This window comes from Eurosta solidaginis, chromosome 3 (assembly GCF_040869045.1).
Source record: "Eurosta solidaginis isolate ZX-2024a chromosome 3, ASM4086904v1, whole genome shotgun sequence".
NCBI classification, from domain to species: Eukaryota; Metazoa; Arthropoda; class Insecta; order Diptera; family Tephritidae; genus Eurosta; species Eurosta solidaginis.
The window spans coordinates 286,893,649-286,916,035 of NC_090321.1; the positions used below are offsets into that span (position 1 = coordinate 286,893,649).

Below are 22,387 nucleotides of genomic sequence, written 5' to 3' on the forward strand. Positions count from 1 at the left end.
ATCAGTGAAGAAAAAACTTGCATAATTGTCTACAAAGGACAAATCACGCGAAATGTGGAAATCGTAAGCGGAGTACATTACAATGAATTATCCCTAAGGAGACTCTGGACGAAATATATTGAATAGGTGACTTTATCCCCTCGTTATTGAAATGGGCGGCAACGAAAGGCGGATTTTTGTTAACCATGGGCTACCAAATTATTTTTCCTTAAGAGATGCTGTACCGTTGCGATTGTAATTTTTATGTCCATACTATCTATCGATTCCGCGGAAGTTTCTGGAGCAGTTTTATATGTATTCAGAATAGTTATGATGACTATATTCGTATCAACGCGTTCAGTGACCTTTCGTGGTCGTCCACTTCGATAACGAGGGAATAAAGTCACCTATTCAATATATTTCGTCCACGATTTCCGCCTACGATTTCCATACTTTGCGTGATTTGTCCTTTGTAAACAATTATGTTAATTTTTTCTTCAATGATAAAACTATTAAAAATAAAAAATAAATGTAAGCGCGATAACCTCCGAAGAGATCTAAGCCCGAGCTTCTCTTCCAATTTGCGTCGTGCTCCTCTTGATTTTCCCTACAAATCGGCCGGACGGGACCTACATGTTTTATGCCGACTCCGAACGGTATCTGCAAGGCAGATGAGTTTTCACTGAGAGCTTTTCATGGCAGAAATACACCCGGAGCGCTTGCCAAACACTGCCGAGGGCGACCCCGCTTAGAAAAATTGTCTTCTAATTGAAAAACCTTATTTCTAAAATTTTGATGTTGCTTTGCTCGGGGTGTGAACCAAGGGCATACGGTGTGGTAGGCGGAGCACGCTACCATCACACCACCGCCAACTATTACTTTTATGAAATATTGTTGCTTTTACAAACACTGCTAGAGACTTTTTCGCCTTAAGATACCACCTAATGTTAAGGAATTGTCGATATTAACCACGAGAAGTAAAAAGTTTCGTTACGTAGCTGTAATGACCGTAGAAGCGCCGTAACAGGGAATCATTTTTCGTCAGCTTTTTTTACTGTAAGTGTATGCCTATGTTGCTCGGGTTACATAAATCGTGGTTACCTAAATACCGGTAACGCTTAGCATAAAGCCGTAAGTGTGCAAATAAGACTTAGAAATCTTTTGATATGTATATGAAAATGCATGCATACCAATTTTCTTTTTTTTTTAATCTGGCTTCGCTACTATATTGCACACACCATTGAACTTCTTAAACAGCCCCCAGCGATATACATTTATACTAGGTATAGGGACAATATTTTAATTCCGGGCCGCTTAAAACCACTTTTCCTTGGATAACTTAATGTTACATTGTTTGATTGAGGATCAAAAATTAAGTTTTTCCCACTTTTTGTTAAAAAAAAATATCGGGCAGGCTTTTAAGTTTTTGGTGTTACACGGCCTTCGGGGAGTGTCCTTATCGCTACAACAACAACAACATACGAAATTCATATTTGGTTGTCCCCGTTTGAAAAATATTTTATCTCCAATATCCACTATAGTTTGTTGAAATGTTGTTATTATGGTTACATAAACTTTACAAAAACAAAAAAAAAAACAGTACCGAAACACCGATTTTTATGGAAATATATATTGAAACTAAAACGTTAGTTATATAACCGGCGAAAGTCTGCCGTTCTAAGTGAGTTTATAAATGAATTTGGGTATATGCAAATCTTTGCACGATTCATTTGTTTTAATCACTGAAATATATCATTTTCTATGCTGCCATATTGCTGCTTATAGGACCTGACAAAGTTGACATAGTCATAACCATATTTTTACTTATCCATATCAAATTGGCATCAGTTATTGGTGCCTTAACCTAAAAATCGTGACAATTTCATAAAAATGAAGAAGACGCAAAAAATTACAAACATATACCACAAAAAATAAGTCTCTTAGTCAAAACGTATCCAAAACAATAAATAAAATCTACAAAAAGTTAATAAATTCTCCAACTCAAATATTTTTTTAGGGTATGGATATGGCGACAAACAAAAAACCAATTGGTTGGCTATGGGATGGTTATGGCTTTCGCTTTATGGTATGGCACCATTAATCGATTACTTTGATTTCCATAAGGTTGGTTCGATCAGCTGTTTTATCTGGTTATGGTTAAGTCACCATTAACTGGCCCTTTAAACGGCCCTTATGGCGTTTTGCTGCTGCGTTGTTAGAGTAGTCTGCCTGCCATGGTTAGTGAGTTGTCAGTCGACATTTTTTGTTTGTTGTTGGAAAGCTTGTGATATTTCACAGTTGGCGTCAGTTGGCTTTCTACAACAATTATGAATGTATAAATTTGGAATTCCGTTTATTGCTGGCACAATCTACATTATATTATACTGGATGTTTGCTTTAAGCATTTTAAATGCCACCTGCAAGCAAACACCACGTGGCCATAAACAAGAGCGTAGGAAACAACGTTATAACGAAAATCTACAACGAAAATAACCAAAAAAAAACTCTCAAAATGTGAATGAATGTAACACATGCACATTCTTTGGTGGCTTTTGTTTTTGTTAACTCATTGTTTTTTTTATTTTAATTTTTGGGATAAATAACTCAGCTAAAAAGTGCCTAATCTTTGGATTTAAGCACATCGCTGAAGTGACGGCTGGGATATTTTGACTCGGAATTGCGTTATTGACCGAATTTTAATTAATTATTCCCTAACTGAGTAATACAAAACAAATTTAATATAAAACTAAGCTAAATAATTAATACGAAATATTAACAGTTTCCAACAGGGACGAGTGGGACAACGAAATCACATCCCAAACGTAAACTAAGCTATAAAAACATTTTCAAAACTTGCTGTGTCATAAGGTTCAATAAATAAACTAATCTCTTATTTGCATTTCACTATACTAATATATTATACACAAAACAAGTACAAGCTTATTAAAAAATGTGACGAGTAGGACAAGTCGTATTGGAAACACATGATTTATGACGATGTAAAGAGGAGGACTGAGTCGCAATCCAAGGACGACAAATACGAATTAAGCGATGCGTCGGACTCGGGGAGCGAGAGTAGTGCTGATTCAATTAACTCCGTGTTGGAGAAGCACAGAAATGAAAACGGAGTAGAAGAGTGGAGAAGGGTACGGAGCAGAGGAAGTAAAAGAGCTCTCTCGCAGTACCGTGCAGCACTAAGAATTGTACAACGCTTGGGAGCAGTGGTCGACCCAACAGAAGTGGAGATAGAGCGTTTGGAATGGGCCCATGAAGCGGTAGAAGTAGGTCGAAGGCAGTTCAAAAGGTTTGCTGCGAGAAACCCTCGGTTCTGTAACCGGTACGAGGAGGAAGAAGCGTCGAATGGTAGAATGAAGAGGCAACGTTCGGCGAAAGGCGACAAGCCTGCTTTCAAAAGGCAGAAAGGACCCAGTCCTAGAGCCGCGAGGCAGGGAAGTCGCATAGACAAGACAAGTAGGCCCAAAGCTGTAAGACAGATGTTCTCCAATAGCGAGATAGCAACTACTTCGAAAGCTGCGAGTCAAAGGGAAGTTACAATTAAGGAAGTAGGAGATAAGCCAAAGGGAGAAAACGCTAACACTCCGGCTTTCTCGGAGGCGCTAAAGGGAGTTAACGCTAAGACTCCGGCTTTCTCGGAGGTGCCAAAGGGAGATAACACTAAGACTCCTGCTTTTCCCGAGAAGATGAGTGATGTGGCAAAGCAGTCACTGACTGTGGCGCTGGTTGATTGTAGCAGTCCTTTCGGACAAATGACTACTGACAGGTGGAGATCTGTGGAAAGGGAGCTGATTAGCTTAATGCTTAAGATAATCCGGGAACAACCAAGTAAGCCCCTTCCAACCTTTGATTCGGGGGGATGGTATAATGGTGCGAAGATGATAGCGTACGACAACATCGCGAGCTTGCGGTGGCTGGAGAAAGTGGTTCCAAACTTCCAAAGCCAAGGCACGAACGCGCGGTTTGAGGTGGTGGATAAAGCGCAAATCCCCACGGTACCCAAAGTTAAGGTATGGATACCATGCGTGATGAAGTCGGAGGATACACTGCGACTTCTGCAGAATCAGAATTCGATCATACCGACACAGCATTGGAAGGTACTTACTGTATCTCGGCCTACCGAGGATGGTCAGTTCTACATCTTCCAAATAAACAAGCAGGCGGAGGATATTTTGTACACGCAGCTTGGTAAAATGTCCTTTGGCACTGGCAAAATTTACATGCGACTCAGGAAAAGAAGTCCCGAGGATAAAAACCCTAACACGCTAGAGGCGGGCGAAGTCGAAAAGGACCTCAAAAGCCTAAGGGAAAAAAGACAGGTGGAGGTCCCCGACGTCACCACGAACGTGCTAGAAGAGGACCAACCGCTAAATGGTGCTGTGACCCGCACAGAGGAACACCCTGCACAACAGTCACGAGAGGCTGAAGGGGACTCGAATACTCTAAACCAAAAGGGCAAGGGGAGGACGACGAAGGTGCTGGAGGGGGACAAACAGCCCAATGGTGCTGCGAGTCCTACAGATAAACCTCCAACACAGTAAAGTGGCGTCGAGCGAACTCCTCCTAACCCTTGAGGAGGGTTCGTTTGACGTGGCGCTGATCCAGGAGCCGTGGCTCTCATCGGGAGGAAAGGTTTCTGGACTTAGCGCGCGCGGGTTTGGCGTTTACTATGCGCAAACGGAAGGACGGGTGCGAGCTGTAATAATGGTAAGGAAACAGCTGCATTCATATATGCTGCCTAATTACCCCACTGAGGATCTCGTAACGGTGGCCGTTGAGCAAAAGAATAAGCAGGCATTTATCCTGGCGTCCTGCTACATGGCCCGTGCTGCGGAGGTCCCACCGATGGAGTGCAAAAGGCTAGTACAGGAGGAAGGGCGCAAAGGGCGGTTGGTCATAGGCGCAGATGCAAATGAGCACCAAAATGCGTAGGGAAGAGCAGATACGAACGAGAAAAGCGAATCTCTGTTTTGTTACATCCTGCAAACCAATTTGCAGATAGCCAACAGGGGAAATGTCCCTACATACATCGGTCCAACATCCAGCAATGTTCTGGATATAACATTGAGCTCCGAGCGTGATATATCAAGGTATGATTGGATGGTTCTTGATAGACCATCCTTCTCCGACCATGCGTATATGAGCTTCAACATCCCCCTAAAGAGGGTAGAGAAGGGAGGAACCTTTGGAAACCCTAGGTCAACGAACTGGACTAAATTCCAGAAACATGTGGAAACAAAACTGGGACAACCCAAAGAGGTTGCTAATGTAGAGGAACTGGAGGAGCCGAATGAATTCCTAACAACAAGGACGCTTATGACTGCGTATAACAAAGCTTGCCCTCTAAGAAGATTCAGAGGAAAAGCAAAGCCGCCATGGTGGAGCAATGAGCTGAGTCTTCTAAGAAGACAGGTAAAAGAAATGTTTAAGCTCGCAAAGACCGCGGAAAGCGAAGCGTGTCGGGACGATTACAGGGATCTACTGAGGCTCTACAAGCGTGAAATTACCAGGGCGAAGAGAAACTCATGGAAAAGTTTCTGTACGGACATAGAGTGCTCCAGCGAAACAGCACGGTTGAAAAAAGTCCTAGCAAAGGGAAACATAGTCCAGGGACTAATAAAGAAAGAGAACGGGGAATGGTCACGTAATAGTGAGGAATCCCTTTAGGTGCTTCTCGATACACATTTCCCATCGGGAGACGGTTTAGAGGAGCCAGCAGACATCTCTCACACTTCGATCACGGAGCTAGTAGTGCCGGGCTTGGTGACCGATACCAAGATCGAGTGGGCAGTGAAGACGTTTTCTAAGTTTAAATCGCCGGGCCCAGATGGTATATTCCCGGCCATGCCACAAGTCTCAAGTAGGGCGGTCGTGGAATGGCTTAAAATAATATTCGATGGGTGCATACGACTGAATCATGTACCGCACTCTTGGAGAACAGCTCGTGTAGCTTTTCTACCAAAGGCGGGGAAGATCGGTCACGTGTATCCCAAAGACTATAGACCCATTAGCTTAACATCATTTCTGCTCAAAACATTTGAGAGGCTGATAGATGTGTACATAAAGTCCAACGTGGATGAAAAGCTGCTCTCCACAACACAGCATGCGTACACCAAAGGCAAGTCGGTAGACACCGCATTGCATAGGGTGGTAATAAGCATAGAGAAATCCCTGGAATATAAGGAGTATGCTCTAGGAGTCTTCTTGGACATTGCCGGGGCTTTCAAAAATGTTGCAAAATGGGCGATTATGGATGGTCTTAATTACATTAAAGTACATCCTGCCTTAATCAGATGGATCGGCTGCATGTTAAATTGCAGAAAGATTACATCACAATGGGGATTGTGCGAGGCCACGCAATTAGTGGACAGGGGCACGCCGCAGGGAGGGGTGCTATCACCTCTGCTGTGGACGCTGGTCATCAACCAACTGCTCAGGCAATTCGATGAGGGACCCGTAAAACTTACGGCTTACGCAGATGACGTTGCAATTGTCATAAGTGGAAAGTGCCTTCCAACGATTAGTTCTTTGATTGATCGGGCGCTTCGCGATATTTATACCTGGGCGTCTAATGTCGGATTGAAAGTCAATGCGGAGAAGACGGATATGGTCTTATTTAAAAAGAGGTACAAGGTCCCAAATTGGACCAGGCCTAAGTTAGGAGGGTGACCTTACAGGAGAAACCTTGCACAAAATATTTAGGAATCATCCTAGACAGTAAGCTGTCATGGAAGCTCAACGTGGAGGAGAGGGTCAAGAAGGCCTCAACGGCACTCTATGCATGTAAAAGAATGCTGGGGTGTACGTGGGGCCTATCGCCCTCTCTTTCTCATTGGGTTTTTACAGCGATTGTAAGCCCTATTCTATACTATGGAGTTCTTGTTTGGTGGAAATCCACACAAAAAACAACATACCTAAAAAAATTAGAGGGGGTATGCTTAGCATTACGGGAGCCCTGAAAACAACCCCGACGGCTGCACTTTATGCCATTTTGCACATCCCACCTGTAGACCTGGTAGCAAAGAACAAAGCGTTAACGACCGCAACCAGGCTCGGTGCTTCGGGACAGCTTGAGCGCCGACCATATGGCCATAGTAGTATAGCGTCATCAATCACAAGACGAACAGACTACATGATTCCCTATATGCGGTTCGAGGGAGATCTTAAGGCCACAATAGAGGTGGAAGGTTGGCGCAAGGGTGCGCAAATGGCGGACGAGGCGATACATGTGTACACCGATGGTTCCAAAGTAGTGGAAGGAGTAGGGTCTGCGGTATACTGCGCTGATCCGGAAATAAGCAGATCCTACAGGCTGCCGGATTACTGTAGCGTTTTCCAAGCGGAAATATTAGCCGTAACCAAAGCAGTAGAAACCCTGGAAGAGAATAGCTTAAGCTGCAACCGTATTAACTTTTATATTGACAGTCAAGCAGCAATTAAGGCAATAATCTCGCATAGCACAGCATCTAAATGCGTGGTAGAGTGTAAGCAGTCTCTGGAGAGAATCGGGACAGGGAGAAGCATACATCTATATTGGGTCCCAGGGCATATGGGAATAGATGGGAATGAAACAGCGGACGAACTAGGTAAAAAGGGCGCATCCCTTGAAGCTTGCTCCGTAGATGTCCCAATTAGATTGGGCGAGATTAAGCGAAGTCGAGAGGTGCACATGATCGACCAAGCGGGAAAGGCGTGGGTTCAAGCGCGGGGCTGTAAAGTGTCGAAGATTATGTGTAGGTCTTACAACCTTAGACTAACACAGTTGCTCCTATCATTAAAAAGAGAGGACTGTAGACTCATGACGGGTATTCTGACTGGACACTGCCTGCTGTCGTCACATGCCTTTAAACTAGGCTTGGTCAGCGATAGCAGATGTAGGAAGTGAGGGTTGGAGGAGGAAACGATCGAGCACGTTCTGTGCTCGTGCCCTGCACTTGCCAGGCTAAGACTCCAGCTATTAGGAGTGATACAGCTGTCAGATCTAGAAGCAGCAAGTGGCTTAAGTCATAGGATGCTTCTAGTATTTGCCAAGAGGACGGAGTTATTTTATAACATAAGTCCTGGTTTTTGATAGGGTTTTTCAGTTTGGTCGTTAAAACAAAGTTCTGGTAACACTACGGACTCAATCAGTCTATGGGAGGTCCTCATGGACTGGCCAGTTCAACCTAACTATGATTAAATTTCAACTGGTCGATGTCGGCTCATTGAAGATATCTAGCAAAAATGTGTAGACCAATGATCCCATTGATTCCAGTTTAGAGAATATATAGAAATGTTTACCGTTGCATCAATCAATGTCTAACTTATAGTTTAGGCCAGACTTCAAACCACCTAGAAGTTTTGACATCCAAAATATGGAACCGGGTAAGGAATGTTTTTGCACAATACGGAAGTCAATTGAAAGCTGCTGTGGAGAAACTTGGTGAAGCTACCGTGCCCGATTGAAAATGGAGTACAGTAGAAGTCGCAATGCGTTCGCTTTAAGCTTGGATTCATTTCGGAAATTAATTCCCTTGTCTACTTTCCTGCAGCATTGCTGTGTCACTGCTGTTGTCATCGTTGGATCGAATATAAGGACCTTTTTTTATACCTTTCATGAAAATGAAATGGTATATTAATTCGTCACGAAACCGAAAATTGTAAGTCCTTAAAGAAAGATAGATAGACCCACCATTAAGTATACCGAAATAATCAGGTTGAAGAGCTGAGTTGATTTAGCCATGTCCGTCTGTCCGTCTGTCTGTTTGTATGCAAACTAGTCCCTCAATTTTTGAGATATCTTGATAAAATTTGGTGAGCGGGTGTATTTGGGTGTCCGATTAGACATTTGTCGGAACCGACCGGATCGGACCACTATAGCATATATCCTCCATACAACCGATTTTTCAGAAAAAGAGGATTTTTGTAATATCTTACCCAATTTAACAGATTGAAGCTTCAAACTTCACCATATACTTTCGTATATTCCTTATATTGTTGCCTGAAAAAATTGATGAGATCGGTTGTATATATAGTATATATCCCCCACAACCGATTGTTCAGATAAGGAACTTTTCGTAATTACTGCCCTATTTTAAGAGCTAGAGGCTTCAAATTTCAACGAATGCTTACGTATATAGCATATATTGTTGTCTGAAAAAATGATAAAGATCGGTGGTATATATAGTATATATATATATTTTCGCAAATTTTAGCCCCATTTTAACAGCTAGAAGCTTCAAATTTCACCAAATACTTACGTATATAGCATATATTGTTGTCTGAAAAAATCATAGAGATCGGTTGTATATATAGTATATATCTCATACAACCGATTGTTCAGATAAGAAACTTTTCGCAATTTCTACCCCATTTTAACAGCTATAAGCTTCAAATTTCTCCGATTGCTTACGTATATAACATATATAGTTGTCTGAAAAAATCATAGAGATCGGTTGTATATATAGTATATATCTCATACAACCGATTGTTCAGATAAGAAACTTTTCGCAATTTCTACCCCATTTTAACAGCTATAAGCTTCAAATTTCACCGATTGCTTACGTATATAGCATATATTGTTGTCTGAAAAAATCATAGAGATCGGTTGTATATATAGTATATATCTCATACAACCGATTGTTCAGATAAGAAACTTTTCGCAATTTCTACCCCATTTTAACAGCTATATGCTTCAAATTTCACCAATTGCTTACGTATATAGTATGTATTGTTGTGTCAAAAAATCATAGAGATCGGTGATATATATAATATATATATGATGGTATATATAGTATATATATATAGTATATATATATTTTTTTGCGATTTCGGCCCCATTTTAACAGCTAGAAGCTTCAAATTTCACCAAATGCTTACGTGTATAGCATATATTGTTGTCTGAAAAAATCGTACAGATCGGTGGTATATATATTATATACTTCATATAAACTGTCATTTTTGCCCCTTTTTTACGGCTAGAAGCTTCAAAATTCATCAAATTTCATCAAATAGTTACGTTTACGTCATATATTTTTAAAATACGTGATTCGTAGTCATAGTTTTTACACGCAGACCACAAAAAACCTGAAACTTTGCATCCTCACACAAAGTACCTACCTGTTTTTTATTTTATATTTATCTTAAAAATCGTTAAGGTATGTAGATCTGTTCACTATATATTTCTTATCTTATACATCCGATTATTCGGAGATTACGAACGGGATAAGTTTATTGTTCAGCCCCATTCATGAAAGGTATGAAGTCTTCGGCATAGCCGAAGACAGTCCCGTCCTTACTTGTTTATCGCTGCTAAATTTCTATTTGAAAACAAAAACAAACTAAGCGAGTAGAACTATGTTGCTTACTTTGTTATTGCTTTTCCATTAACATTTTTTTCTAAGCGAGCAGAAAAAATTTAAAAGCAATAGAAAAAAGGCTCAAATATCTACAAACCACATCTTTCAAATAATGCCAATTTAGCTATTTATTACAATTTCTTCTCATTTCAGATCTTCCCATATAAAACATAAAGCAGATGATAGCAAATAAAAGACATAACAATTTCGCTTTGCTTTTTGGCAACCCAAATCATGAAAATCTTTCTGATGCCCTTTTATAGAAGTCAATATAAAATATTTAGCGCTGTTTCCTTTCTAATCTCGTAATAACACTTTCTTCCCTCTTTGCCATTTACTTTTTCTTTCAAAGGACGAACCCAAATGTCTTTCTTTGTGTTACTGCTTTTTGCCAAAGGGAAAATATTATTATGATTTACATATATACGCACATTTTTGTGTATCAAAAATCTTTGAAAATGCGGTGGCAACGGAATTGTTGACTCATTCAATATTTTTTCAATGGCATTTTCCAGCTTTAGTGAGCCAAATGTGTTTTCCATTCAAATCACAACGCGAAGGAGAACCAAAATAAATGATTACATTTACGACAATGGATGAGAGGGAGTCGTTTTGTTTTCCCCTTTGTTGGTCTTTTTGTTTTGCCTTAAGCATATGATATGATACCGTTAAATAGCTTAGTAGCTTTTCGTGTCGAAAAAAGAAGTGTTGCCGCTTAATTTAAATATTTTATAGGCTGATTTTATTGCATGAATAAATATGTCTTTTATTAACATGGGAAAACTGTTGGGAAAAGTGTATTGCACACTTTATAGTTCAACAATACACCTACAGTATGACCACGCTAAGCCGAACCTTGTTGCGGGAATAATAGTAAACACAATTGTTGCAAAAACCTTCAGTCAGCCTTAATTCTTTTTCAATACTATTTTTTCTTAAAATAAAATTCCGACTTAACAATTTTAATTAGGTTGAAAACGCTTGTTTTAAAAAAGCGATCAAATGATTCGTGATTTACCCCTCGAAAGATGAAAGATTGGCGGCGGCCGTAGTGTGGTGGTAGCGAGCTCCGCCTACCACACCGAAAGTCCTGGGTTTAAGTCGTGGTCAAAGCAACATCGTAAACTCAGAAATAAATTTTTCCAATTAGAAAAGTCGCCTCTCGGCAGTGATTTGGAAAACACTTCGTTCGGACTCGGCATAAAAAATGTAGGTCTCGTCCCGAAAATTTGTTGGAAAATATAAAAAGTGCAACACGAATTGTATGAGAAGCTAATCCTAAATCTCCTCTGCAGTAAATTTTTGTGTTTGTACAAATTTTTACCCCGATTCTTGTTCTATTCTACGGCGCCTACAAGAAAAAAAGCATTACTGCGCAGGTATTTTCTGGTGTCAAACAGCGTAATTTAATGGATGCAAATTGTTGTCAGTATGGAAAGCACCATATGTACTCGACGGGTTTTTAAAGACCCTGTAGGCTATTGGCGTACGAATTTTAACCATGATATTTATATAATTCTGCTGCGGTTACATATTATTAAAATTATGTTGTATGGTTCCTTTAGCTATACGTTCGGAAAGGTTTTCCTCCAATAATTATTGATGATTAATGCAATTTTGCGTTATATATTTAAAAATCGGACGAAGCGACTCATGAACCTCTTATCAATATATAAAAACAGTTGGATGCATTTTTGTCAGCATGGATTCGGTTTTGGACACCAAAAAATGGGAAAGTGGCAACTCTGTCGTCTACCCTGTCGGAAAATCTACAAAATAAATTGATTGATTACTTAACATATAATCGCCAGTTGTGTATTGTGTACGTTAATCTAAGATATTGGCGAGCTACAATAATCGAAGTGTTGCGCTTGTCGAGGGCTACCTTGCGCGATATAAATTCATGCATGTAAAACGCCTAGTGCACCGTCATTGCTGCCATCCCAGTAACCGTCTGTCCGGAGACTAAAAAACATCCTCCTTCTAAACCGATCGCCCACCCCGGAGACCGCTTTCTCAAAGGATCGGGCTGGTGTTTCATATTTCTCATTAACCTAATAACTCAAAGCTCCAAGTTATGCTACTGCCAAGAGGTTTAAAATATTCTTTGCATAAATGCATAAATATTTGTATGCGAAATTTAAAGTTTAGTCTCCAAACATGTATTTGTAAGTATTGACCTTGAACTCATCACCGCCATATAAACATACATATATGAATATGTATGAAAATACTTAAACTTAGTGCGTGACATGAAAATGAATGCAAATTATGGATAAAAACAAAAAGTCAACAAGTGAAAGATGCAACACAGAAAGCTCGAAAAACTAAATTGCTCTGTTGTAAAGTTTCTCATGTTATAACTGCAACAAATCATAAATTGCTGCTGACACATGTCAACACTTGTGCCAGAATGCCATCGGCAATGACAGCGGTCGCATAGACTCACAGATCTATTTACATATGTGTAAATGCGTGCTATGGTTTTATTGTCTGCTATTTTGCGCTTAATCCCTGCAGGAATAATTTGGCAAACATTATTTTACACTCAAACAACTTCCTCAAAACAAGGAAAATGGAAAGGTTTTACGCTATATAAACGTTTTTTTTTTTTGTATTCAGAAAAGGGAAAAAGGAGAAAGTTTTCATGCTTAAATATCATGCAATTTAGCATTTCGCTTGGAGGAGAAGTTGCAAAATTGTACCCGATAAATGTGTGTCCCGGTATCGCATAATTTTTTGCACAGTAAATTCAAAAAAGGGGTTTTTCGTTTTGTTTTGGTAACTGAAAAACTAGTTTTTTGTTTCCCATTTTGTGTGTTTTTCGTTTTAGTGTTTTTTTTTAACAAGTGGTACCATCGTCATAAGTACAAATTAGAGAGCGCAGTGAGCGTAAAATTCTCTTTGAAATTTGATCATGTATTGACTGTTTATCGCTGTTGAAATGACCAGTGAGATCAGTTTTGTTAACAGAAAAATCAGTTAGATTGATTAGGAATCTGTCAATTTTACAGAATTTTGTTAACTTAGGAGCGACAATTTCTCTTCTGGTGAAATGACTAAACTAATTTGTACGCTTGACGAAGAACTCGGTCGAATTAACCATAAATGGGCTACTCTGCCTAGCCAGAGTGACGTATTCGCAGAGAATGTGAACCGGCATTTCATCATCCATATCGTATCGGGTATCGGATAGATTTAACTTACTTAGGTGATATAAGGGGTTTTTAGGTCCTCCCTGCTTAGATTAATGAGTTTGGCTGATACTTTCGTTGCCGGATGTATACAAAGTTTGGCCTGTCTTTGCTCTGCGCTGTCAAGCCCGTGACGTCTGAATTGTGTAGTTTCCCAGTTAGTTATAGATCCCCTGGTGTGTGATTTTGTAAGTCTACAAAAGGGCCCTGGACCATAGAATGCTGCTGTAGCACCCTGCTTTGCTAGGTAATCTGCATGTTCATTACCTTTATCTCCTTAATGTCCGGGAACCGATCCTAACAAAACCTTGTTTTTGGCTCCCAGGGCATTAAGGATTTCAGTGCATTCATCCACTAGCTTAGATATAACTGTGGAGGAGTAAATTGTGATATGGAGTAAAAAGTCTGAAGAGGTACTTAGATACATCAAAAGCCTCCAGATACAAAATTAGGCTGACAGGTCTTGCACAATAGATCTGCACAAAAGGTCGCAGTGCTTCCAGACCTAGTAATAATAATAGTATTTCCGAAACATGAACTTCAAATTTACGACCGTCTTTTTACAGCGATCGACGCAAACTAATGTGGCTTTCGACAAGCCATCGATAATCGTCACAAAGTCTTTATTCTGAATTTCTAATTCCTAGAAGGGCAATGCACCAACAAAATTTTCTGAGGGGGTTTTGCGTGGAAACTGCAGAACCACAAAGGCTTTACAAGGCAAATATTTTGTTAGCGATGAATTAAGTACAATGCAAAACAACGAAGTCCCGCAAATGTGATCCGAACCCGATGATCGCATAAAAACGCGCCTATTTTACACGGAATTATTGAAGAGAGGTTTAGTAATAAAATAAGACCAAATATTTTGTGCATAAAACAAATATGATATCTTATCCGTCAACTGCCTGACTGGATGATTAAGATGACTACTCTTTAACGTTTTGGCAGCGCTTTGATAGGATGTTCAATATGTCGACACATACAACCGGCTATCTTCATCTATCATCTAGAGAAAAACGCAGGACGAGACCACAATAGTATCTTTAAAAATCAGGTCATCGTTTCTATTTGTTTGTTTGACGTCTATGCTGAAGCTACCACACTTGTCTTAACCGCAATGGATAAAGGCGTATGTATGTATGTATATGAGTGAAATAGAAATATTATACATATCATAAATAAAAATGAAATAAAAAATGTTCAACCCTTCCTTTATATAAATGCTCAAAAAACAGCGGTAAATGTGTTCTTAAAGGGCCAATTAAAAGTGACTTATCCATAACCAGATAAAACAGCTGATCGAACCAACCTTATGGAAGTCAATATAATCGATTAATGGTGCCATACCATTACGCTAACGCCATAACCATACCATAGCCAATCAATTGGTTTTTGGGCTTTCGGCATATCCATAACCTAAAAGTATTTGAGTTGGTGAATTTATTAACTGTTTGTATATTTTATTTATAGTTTTGGATACGTTTTGACTGTTTGTTTTGTGGAATATATTTGTAATTTTTTGCATCACAATGGAGATGGTTATGGATATGGGTAGGTTTACGACTATGGCGTTAGGGTTATGGAAGTTTAACTGGTCCTTAAGCCACGAGTCTGCAAAAGTTGAAAGTGATTACCCTTAAGCTTACGCAATGAGAGCACAATTGTGTTATAGAATGCAGACCCCTGCCTTTAAGACAGACATAATGCTTATTAACAATAGGTAGCTGCTGTAAACAGCTTATCAAAAACAAAACTATAAAGGTAGTATATTCCTAGTTTCAAGACTCTAGCACCATGGGAAGTTACTCAGAAATCGATACCCATGTTCAAGAATTTTGTACTAAAATTGGCGGACAAACATGAAACCGACCGAATATAAAGTAAAAGTAAAAAGAATTTATCTACACGTAATATGCCAATTACTTACTGTATCTCGGCCTACGGAGGAAGGTCAGTTCTACATCTTCCAAATAAACAAGGAGGCGGAGGATATATTGTACACGCAGCTTGGCAAAATGTCCTCTGGCACAGGCAAAATTTACATGCGACTCAGGAAAAGAAGTCCCGAGTATAAAAATCCTAACACGATAGAGGTGGGCGAAGTCGAAAAGGACCTCAAAAGCCTAAGAGAAAAAAGACAGGTGGAGGTAGCCGACGTCACAACGAAGGTGTTAGAAGAGGACCAACCGCCAAATGGTGCTGTGACTCGCACAGAGTAACACCCGGTAAAACAGTGACGAGAGGCTGAAGGGGGCCTCGAATACTCTAAACCAAAAGGGCAAGGGGAGTATGATGACGTCACGATGAAGATGCTGGAGGGGGACAAACAGCCCAATGGTGCTGCGAGCCCTACAGATAATCCTCCAATACAGTAAAGTGGCGTCGAGCGAACTCCTCCTAACGCTTGAGGAGGGTTCGTTTGACGTGGCGCTTATCCAGGAGCCGTGGCTTTCATCAGGAGGAAAGGTTTGTGGACTTAGCGCGCACGGATTTGGCGTTTACTACGCGCAAACGGAAGGACGAGTTCGAGCTGTAGTAATGGTAAGGAAACAGCTGCATTCATATATGCTGCCTAATTACACTACTGAGGACCTCGTAGTGGTGGCCGTTGAGCAAAAGAATAAGCAGGCATTTATACTGGCGTCCTGCTACATGGCCCATGCTGCGGATATTCCACCGATGGAGTGCGTCATAGACGCAGACGCACATGCGCACCACAATGCGTGGGGAGGATCAGATACGAAGGAGAGACGCGAATCTCTATTTTGTTAAATCCTCCAAACCAATTTGCAGATATCCAACAGGGGAAATGTCCCTAGATACATTGGTCCAACATCCAGCAATGTTCTGGATATTACATTGAGCTCCGAGCGTGATATATGAAGGTATGATTGGATGGTTCTTGATAGACCATCCTTCTCCGACCATGCGTATATGAGCTTCAGCATCCCCCTAAAGAGGGTAGATAAGGGAGGAACCTTTAGAAACCCTAGGTCAGCAAACTGGACTAAATTCCAGAAACAAGTAGAAACAAAACTGAGACAACCCAAAGAGGTTGAGGAATGAATTCCTAACAAGGACGCTTATGACTGCGTATACCAAAGCTTGCCCTTTAAGAAGATTCAGAGGAAAAGCAAAGCCGCCATGGTGGAGTAATGAGCTGAGTCGTCTAAGAAGACAGGTAAAAGAAATGTTTAAGCTCGCAAAGACCGCGGAAAGCGAAACGTGTCGGGACGAGTACAGGGATCTACTGAGGATCTACAAGCGTGAAATTTCCAGGGCGAAGAGAATCTCATGGAAAAGTTTCTGTACGGACATAGAGTGCTCCAGCGAAACAGCACGGTTGAGAAAAGTTCTAGCAAAGAGAAATATAGTCCAGGGACCAATAAAGAAAGAGAAAGGGTCGCGTGATAGTGAGGAATCCCTTGAGGTACTTCTCGATACACATTTCTTATCGGGAGATGGTTTAGAAGAGCCAGCAGACAGTACTCACACTTCGATCACGGAGCGGGTAGTGCCGTGAACAGTGAAGACGTTTTCTAAGCTTAAATCGCCGGGCCCACATGGTATATTCCCGGCCATGCTACAAGTTTCAAGTATGGCGGTCGTGGAATGGCTTAAATTAATATTCGATGGGTGCATACGACTGAATCATGTACCGCACTCTTGGAGAGCTGCTCGTGTAGCTTTCCTACCAAAGGCGGGGAAGATCGGTCACGTGTATCCCAAAGACTATAGACCCATTAGCTTCACATCATTTCTGCTCAAAACCTTTGAGAGGCTGAAAGATGTGTACATAAAGTCCAACGTGGATGAAAAGCTGCTCTCCACAACACAGCATGCGTAAACCAAAGGCAAGTCGGTAGACACCTCATTGCATAGGGTGGTAATGAGCATAGATAAATCCCTGGAATATAAGGAATATGCTCTAGGAGTCCTCTTGGACATTGCCGGGGCTTTCAATAATGTTTCTAAATGGGCGATTATGGACGGTCTTAATTACATTAAAGTACATCCAGCCTTAATCAGATGGATCGGCTGCATGTTAAATTGCAGAAAGATTACATCACAATGGGGATTGTACGAGGCCACGGAATCAGTGGACATGGGCACGCCGCAGGGAGGGGTGCTATCACCTCTGCTGTGGAAGCTGGTCATGAAAATATGGAATCAAGTCAATATCCGTTAAGTAAATGGTAATAATTACTTTTGATGTGAATGTGAGTGTCAATGTATACACAGTTAGCCATCAAAAAATGGTACCAGCGATTTTATAAGTTCATTATTTTCCATTTCTCATAATCTCATATCTCATAAAAAGGCCTTATATGAACTAGAGCTCACGATTACTTCTAGAACACAAGCGAGAATTTCAAGACTCGCAAAATCAAGAACTCGGCTTCTCGTATCTGGAAATACTTGTTAGTCTCTCGATCTTCTCGACATTCAATTTTGTCGGTGATGTTGGAAATGATTAGGTCCATAAAAACTTATGGAACGAAATTCTCGTCCAAGTTGTGCTGCCAGCGTAGTTTTCACGAAGCACCTAAGACTAGCAAAAACACTATGGACTCATTCAGTCTATGTAAGGTCCTCACGGACCGGAGAGAGACTTGTATGGTGTATGGTGTTTGCAATGTGTGGGCAGGACAGTTGTCAAGGGAGAAGTAAGTATCGCTACATATGTAGCACTGAAAGAATGTGCAGCGGCTCCAGAATATGCGGCCTTTTAAGCCAGACGTCGTGGAGCACATGCAAAGGTGCCACCATCTCAAGGCATGTATACGCCTGTGGCTGCCACTGGGCATGGCGCCAATAAATTATGTATTTATTTTGACCCAATGGGCCCACCGCGCGGGCGTCAGCAAGAATCCATTTGAGATCCCTTCTGCGCCATATTCAACAATCGATCGGACATTGATCATCGCCCTCTTATCTATGTACAAATATATGTGGTGCTTTTAATTGCCCATTAATGCGCATTTACTTAATTGCACATAAAGTATTTAGGAACAATAAAATGAAAAGTCGAAATGTTTTTGTTTTTAAAATTTTACATTTTGATTTAGGTTGAAAAGTATGTTTATACAAACACTAAATTTTTTTGCACTGCTCCCTGCTGCTGTCAAACACGAATGAAACTATTTGGCAAATAGCAAATCAGGGGTGCCGTAAGAACATACTTAATTAGCTAAGCTTAATAAGAGCACTTTGTGATGTTGTGATTGATAAGGGACATTTTTTCAGTGCAAGTTTAAACTGCAATTAACGTTGACTATAGTTCAAATTTCCCACTTTGGCCGCTTAAATTTAAATTAGCAGTAAAATTGCATGTTAACGGTACTTGCAGGATACAAAAGTTGACTTCATTGTTTTATGAAACGGGCCCAGATCGTTTTCGTATACATTCCGAAATGGGGTGGTTTTAAGTGAGCAGAAGATTTTGCGGTTAGTTGAAGCAGGCCCGTAATTTAAATCGTTTGTCTAATTTTGTTTGTTGTTTAAAGATGCGAATATTTTATACTTTTCTCTTCATTGCTCCTTTTCCTTTCAGCTTTTAAATGAATACACAGATCACATATAGTTTTATTATTTTCTTTATTAGCGCAAATCATGTTCAACACAACCATCTCGCTACGCAGTTCACTCAATACTGCCCTCACTCGCCCGAACACTTTCTTCTTTCCTGTGCTTCTTTCTAGTGCGTCTTTTTTATAAGCCTTTTGTGTTAGGGAACATCCTTAAAATCTCTGTTGGTGATATCGATGGGTATGTCAAAAGATAAAAGTTTGAACACTTTTGTCAACTCAACGGTCTGATGCTCCTCAATTAGTTCTCTTGCGATAGCTAGAGAGCGTTCCTGAGCGGCAACATATCCTTAAATATTGTCTGAGCTATTAGGACAGTTTATAACATTGCATTTAAAATTAATTATGGTTCTCATCGTCGTGGCCAACTTGTGGTCCCCTTCGGGTTAGGGGTTAAAATATGCCCGCAATAGGCATACCGATCGTAAAAGGCGATTATAATACCATCAACACAACAACAACAATATAATACCATGGCTTACCCATCCATGAGTGGTGTATTCCTCGAAAGGGAACAATTTGGTCTATATATATTGTTACATTGATACTTGTATATAGGTCTTATCTCCTTTCCTTTTTTTGACTCCCTAGTAAGCGAGGGAGTTCACTTTTGGAGAAGATGGCGATAAAGCATCCTTAATGCGGTCTCTTCAGCTCTTGAAGTTAGAAATAAAGTATTCTTTTGGGAGCTATGCGATCTTTTCGTTAAAAAGGTTAGCAATAAAGTTTTATCCTTGGCCGTTCTGTCACCAACGGCTCAACGGCTTCTTTACCTTTTTTAAGCTATTCATATAAATTTTCAATTGATTCTTCCGCGGAAGTTTAAGGAAAAGGTAGATCACATCCCTCAATTGGGGAATTGTATCATGTCTCTGAGTAGTCAAAGGATCGGAACAAGGTGCAGTGAATTATTTATGATTAGCTTTTTTTGGTACTCACGGTGAAGTTGTTGTGCAACCGGATGCCATTATTCATAAAAAGGAAAACTTTTTTGATAAAACTTGTACTACTCCGCTGGAGAGACCAGGCGGAAAACGATTTAAACTCCTTTGGTCTGACCGAGTGGCGCCAGTTGGCAGAGAGAAGAAGCGACTGGTGCGCCTCTCCGTTTAAACGGTTAAGCGCCAATTAAGTAAGTAAGTAAGTGTACCAAGGTAAGACCGTTTCATTGTACAACCCACTGCAAGCCATTTGTTACATACGATCGTGGACTGAAGTTGTTGGCTGGGAACATGGAGCCTGGTGATCTACGTAATTAAATATATGCGTTGTGTGTTTGATATAGTGAGGCTGAGTCATCCGATGGTAGATACTTGTAGTCCATGTCTTCATTTCGATTAACAAATATATGCCATATTCGAATATATCAATTTAAAACATACAAAAGTGAGTATCAAAGTATGTATGTATATATTCAAAGGACTCAAAATGTAGCTGTTTATTATATTGGATGAAAAGAAATTAAAGAATTGGATTACAATTATGCGTGGTGAAATGCGCGTTTGACTTGATTCCCTGTTGGTGACAGGGAAAGGGTGCATAATTTGGAATTTCGCATTCGAAAATGTTTTCCTTCTACATATTTGGAGTGCCATTCAATGTAAATTTGGTAGCAGCAGACAATTTGGTATTGGACACGTTGCCATAGCAAATGAAAGCAACGGATCCTGAAAAACCTTTTTTCGGTTTAAATTTTTTCTTTGCATATTTGCAGCACAAAATCCTGAGCTCCTATTTGTTCTGTCACGTGCGGGAAATGATGCGTTCTGAATTCATATAAATTGTAACAATAGAAATTCAATGATATTAAAGAAATGCGTAAGAACATATGATATTTGCATTTTTTTAAGTTTACATTGTTGTGATATTTACATAAAAAATTGGGTGTTTGTATTCTTTTTAAAAGCGATTGCAGTAAATACACACGTCGGATATATGTGGTAAGATATGTACATATATTCAGATATATGTACATACATATGTACATATATTTCTATGTAACTCTTGTTTGCATATTTTTTCTCTAGGATTTTTATTTGTATAGATTTTTTATGGTGCAGTCAATTTGAGACTTTTGTATTTGATTCTAGCAAATAGTTTGGTAAATGCTTTCTTGATTATACAAATGTAAAATAACCAAAAGTGAACTCTGTAGTTATGCCATGAGAACTCCCATGTTTTAGCAGGGGCAACCCCGTTTTAAGCTAAATATCTTGAGATTTGATAATAGGCATGGTAATAGGGCCACGAGAAAGTGCTTATCGATTGGGTACCTTGCCACTGCTAGAACAACAGGGAATGATTTCTTAAATATTTTTTCTTTTTTTGTATGTTGGAAAGCTTAATGTCCACAACCTATAGTAGAATCAATTTGAAATGCCCTCCATCTAAACCACATTAGTGGTGAAGCCCGCACGGTCAGTTTGGTCGATTGCAGCTTGCATCTCAAGCATCTCCAAGTCCTCCCGTAAAAATACGCTATAGAGACTTGATATCAGGACAGCATACAATTTGTAAAACAACAGAATGTGGTTCGGGATACGGAGAAGTTAATCGTTTCGAAGAGATAATACCAAGCTTGATTATTGAAAAGACTTTACACCGGATATTTGCATAATTATTTGGTTGTAAATAACCGTTACTTTGCATCGGCTCCGTTCAATAGTCACAGATAAAGATTTTGTTCAATTCAGTTACGAAAACGTTTATTAATACTTAGTAGTGTCCTGCATAAATTTAGTTTGTTGCAACATTTGCATAATCCCCCCAAAAACAAAGGAACTGTAAATAGATAAAAGGATGCAATGGCCATTATTTCCCTTTTCATTTACATATGTACGTAGTATAAAAAAAAAACGAAAGTCAACGAAAAAATGTCAGGGTCGTTTTAAGATATATTTAAGCTGCACACGTTTTCAATATTTTCTTTTGTACGTGCACATATTTACTTAACTATAAAGGGTGTTCTGTTATGGCTGAAAGAACTTCCCACTTCAATATGAGCATTCCACAGAAAAATTTTAAATTACTATCAGTTTAGAAAGATATAATTTGAATAGGCAAAAAAGTAAATTGAAAACTCAAATAAGCACCAATCCTAGATTTCTGAGCAGAAGAAAATCAAAATTTAAAACCTGAATTTCGTACGTGTCCCTTACAAAGAAATTAATTGTTACACTACAATTTTTTTGAAATAAATACATAAATATTTATTTTTTTTGTTATTTTAATAAACCTTGATTCAAATAATACCAAATCTGAGGTTTGGTTA

The 22,387-nt window shown here is 39.7% G+C and overlaps 1 protein-coding gene across 15 annotated transcripts in view; it reads left to right on the plus strand.

Annotated features, from left to right (window-relative positions):
* The window catches only part of Epac (Exchange protein directly activated by cAMP), a 219,285-nt gene that overhangs the window by 105,385 nt on the left and 91,513 nt on the right, over positions 1 to 22,387 (plus strand). The gene's annotated exons all lie outside the window — the stretch shown is intronic.